The following is a 4,333-nucleotide window of genomic DNA, read 5'->3' as shown; positions in this document are numbered from 1 at the left end:
GAATCTTTTTAAAATGCTGATGTCTGGGCCCCATTTTTGTAAACTCACGAGGCCCAGACATCAGGATTTTAAAAAGTTCCCAGGTGATTCTAACGCGCAGCCAAGGCTGAGAGCCACTGGATTAGAGATGAAGGGAGCTGAGCGTACAGATCCCAGGTGGCCCTGAAAGCCAGTTTGTATTTCTTTTCTATTTCATTGGGAAGCCACACACACACACACACACACACACACACACACACACCTTTCAAAAATGTGATTCTGTGTCTGCTCCGAGCCATTTTCAGGATCCTGAACCCATCTGGAATGACTCATTTTAAGAGCTCACCTAGAATTTAAGCATTTTGCTATGAAAGTGAGCTATGTAAAGACATTTAGCTCAGGGTTTGTTGATTCGGTTTTATGATCAAATAAAATTACAAAACATCGTGTTCTTCTTGTGTAATTCTATTCATTGGTCATCTCCGATTAAAACAAACAAACCCGCATAAACTACATATACTTGTTACTTTATGCAAAGAAAGTCAGAAGAAGCCCTCCCCCTGGTGGCTCGATATTCCAATTGCAACCCCTTCAGTCACCAGGAGAGAAATACAGGAGCTTCAGCAAATAGGCTGTTCCCTGATCATATCCTGAAACCGACACGCTGGCCCACCAGATGGCAGAGGGGAGCGGGACGCCCAGATTTTATTTCTGCAAAAATCTAAGAGGCGCAGCAAGCAGGTTACAAAAGAGAGAGAAAGAAATACACCCCCAGGGTCGGTACCCCGTGAACAACGAAGCTCTTTTCAGGAGCCTGGTGTGGACATCCACGTCCTGATGCTCCTGCAGAGAGAGGCTGCGGAGAACAAAACCCTCAAACCTCACCCCCTTTTTCACCCAGAGCCTGGCTGGTCTCCCAGGAAAGTCCTCCTGGTCTCTGAGGCGCGGCCCCCCCTCCCCACCTGGCGGGGAGCTGGGAGTGGAATGACTGATCCTGCGCGCAGGCAGGACCACAGCGGCTGCGGCTCCTTAAAACCACAAAAGTTCCGACGCCCCAACCTGCATAGATGTTGAGGACGCTGTGAGGGCCAATCTCACCCGAGGTCACCAGAACACGGAGAGGCTGCTGGGCTTCAGGAGGCACCAAGGCTGAGACCTTGGAAACCCGGAGGGAGAGAGAGCAGCCTCGTGTGGCTGGAGGAGGAGGAGGAGGAGGAGGACGCAGACCAACCTGCTGAGAAGCATCTCTCCGCCCTGTTCCCACCCACCCGGGCCCTCCGGCCACAGGTCACCCCTCCTCCTCTGTACCTCGGGGGTGGGGGGGGGGTGGGCAGACTCTTCCGGAAAAGGCCAGTTCGTCAGCATTCAGACGCAGCCGGTCTCATCCCAGCCACTCAGCTCCCCCCGCGCCGTGGCGGCGGCCGTGGCGGAGGCCGTGCCAGCACCTGAGTGAGTGTGCGGCCCCATCGGCACAATTACTGACCAGACGAGCCTGGCCCTGGCAGTGCTGTCCATAACTCGGGGAAAGAAGGTGGGGATTTCTCAGAGAAGAGCGCAGCCACATTCTAACCAGCCGTGAGGAGGTCTGGGGAAACCTTTCCTCGTTAACTAGCAGTAAAAGGAGAACAAACGGAAAATCTATTCCAGCAAAAATTAAATAATATGAAAAAAACGTGGTATGAAATGTCAGAGGGAAACATGTGATTGTAGATCGCCAACCCCCTCGCCATGGGGAACGCCCAGAGCCTCCCCGGGAGGCGATCGGTCAGGACACACACTGGGTCGGACTTCAATGCACCATAAGCCCACACAATGGGCCCAGTGGCGCAGCTCAGTGGTTGAGCGTCGACCTAGGAACCAGGAGGTCATGGTTCGATTCCCGGTCAGGGCACAGGCCCGGGTTGTGGGCTCGATCCCCAGTGTGGGGCGTGCAGGAGGCAGCCGGTCCATGATTCTCTCCAATCATTGATGTTTCTATTTCTCTCCTCCCTCTCCCTTTCTCTCTGAGATCAATAAAAATATGTTTAAAAAACTATAAAATGGAAATGGTGTTTGGAAGAAAATACCGAGGACTAACATATGAACAGAGCAAAGCAACAGATACGTAAGGAAGGAGAAGCCACGGCCGGAGCGGGCATTGCCGGCGGAGAGCGCTGCCGGGCGGTCAGGGCTGCAGTTGGTGGCCGCTCTGACTGAGCCGCGTGGAGCAGCCTCGCTGCCTGGGGGACACTTCACCTGTGGTTCGGGCGATCAGGGAACTGAATGGAACGTTAACGTTTTTTTGAATTAACTGAGACTGAAATAGCCACATTGCTAGTAGCTATTTACTGAACTCCGGGTCTAGAGGTATCGGGGGACAGTTACAGCTCCACAGAGGAACAGCGAAGAGGTTAAGCAGTTACACAGTCAACAGAGAACAGGCGTAAAGACCACGGAGCACAAAGAGACTCCGTGTTCCTGAAAGAGAAATCTAAACAAGTGGCCAGGACACGACTGTTAAATCACCATAGAAGGTAATTGTCCCAAATACAGTTTACACACAGAGGCCAAGGGCACAGTGTATTCCAATAAAACCCGGGAACATCATAATGGGCAGTAAATATTTCCTGATCGCGACTGAGTTCCAAGGATAACATTTCATCAGGTATCCGGGAAGAAAAAAGCTTGACTTAAAAACTGAGCTAGCTTTTTATTTCTCCAGAGTAGCATTTAGCATTGGAAGGTATGGACCAATGTCTAAAAAGGGCTGAGGGGAGGAACTGAGCCTAAACTGCTTAACAGCCCGACCTACTGTCATTCAGTCCTAAAGATCACGGGCAAACACGGAAAATCTGGGAAGTACAGTCCACACACACACACACACACACACACACACCACATCACACCACATCACAAAACCTTCCTCATGATAAGATCCAGTTCAACCGGAAATGGCATAGAAGCCAGTGTAAAAAAACACTGGTGGAAAACACTGCATCCATTTAAATAGATAACCAAGTTTAAATAATCATGAAAATGATGCTTATAGAATACTAGAGGCCTGGTGCACAAAATTTGTGCACTCGGGTGTGGGGGCGGGGGTCCCTCAGCCCGGCCTGTGCCCTCTCACAGTCCAGGAACCCTTGAGGGGATGTCCGACTGCTGGCTTAGGCCCGCTGTAGGGAGCAGGCCTAAGCCGGCAGTCAGACATCCTTAGCGCTGCCACAGAGGCGGGAGAGGCTCCCACCACCGCCACTGTGCTTGCCAGCCATGAGCCTGGCTTCTGGCTGAGCGGCACTCCCCCTGTGGGAGCGCACTGACCACCAGGGGGCAACTCCTGCATTGACTGTCTGCCCCCTGGTGGCCAGTGTGCATCATAGCGACCGGTTGTTATGCTGATTTGCATATTAGCCTTTTGTCATATAGCACAAACACATTTTAACTGAAGATATAATTATCACAGTGCAGTACATTGTCTCAGACCTGGCCCGGGGAGCACAGCCTGAAGTGCGGAGTCCTGTGAAGCGAGTGGGAAAGGAACCCTGGGTTAGGAAGTGGGGGAGTCGACAGGCAGTTTCGGGGGAAGTCCAGCAGAGTGTGGACGGGAATCTGGTCCACGTGGTGGCTGGAGCAGGAAAGTACCTCTTCTCTCTCTGAAAAGTGATAGCACAAGGAGAGCAAAGGCCTGACCCACAGGATGAGGGACACAGGAGAGACCGCAATAGGAAAATGTTGGAAACTAGAGACTAGCTGGGTTGATTTCAGTTCTGGAATTTTTCCCCCTCACCTAAGGATGTGGCCCAGGACACCGGGCAGGGCTGTGCCGGGCGTGGCACGGGCTCAGCACCGAGAGCAGCGCTTGTGCGAGTCTGATCCTGATGCTCTGTCCTCCCAAGAGAGCAGCCAGAGATGGAGCCGCCTCCCTCAGGCGTCGGGGCCCACAGAACGGAGCCCCCCACACGTGGCCCCGCCTCCATTCCCAGGCAGAGGGCGGGAGAGACAGGGTGAGGATGGGTTCCTGTCCCCAGGAGCGGAGCGGGGTTATGATAAGCGATGACCCACACCCTTTCCCAGAGAGAAGAGGAGGCGACTCCTGTCGCCATGACAGTGAGGGGAGGCTCCGAGAGCCAGGGGCTCAGGGGGGAGCGGAGCCCCCCACACGTGGCCCCGCCTCCATTCCCAGGCAGAGGGCGGGAGAGACAGGGTGAGGATGGGTTCCTGTCCCCAGGAGCGGAGCGGGGTTATGATAAGCGATGACCCACACCCTTTCCCAGAGAGAAGAGGAGGCGACTCCTGTCGCCATGACAGTGAGGGGAGGCTCCGAGAGCCAGGGGCTCAGGGGGGAGGGGAGGTGAGACTGCATCTTAGTGGGAGG

The sequence above is a fragment of the Myotis brandtii genome, unplaced genomic scaffold, assembly GCF_000412655.1.
Source record: "Myotis brandtii unplaced genomic scaffold, ASM41265v1 scaffold295, whole genome shotgun sequence".
Taxonomy (NCBI): Eukaryota; Metazoa; Chordata; class Mammalia; order Chiroptera; family Vespertilionidae; genus Myotis; species Myotis brandtii.
This window is presented reverse-complemented; position numbering follows the sequence as displayed.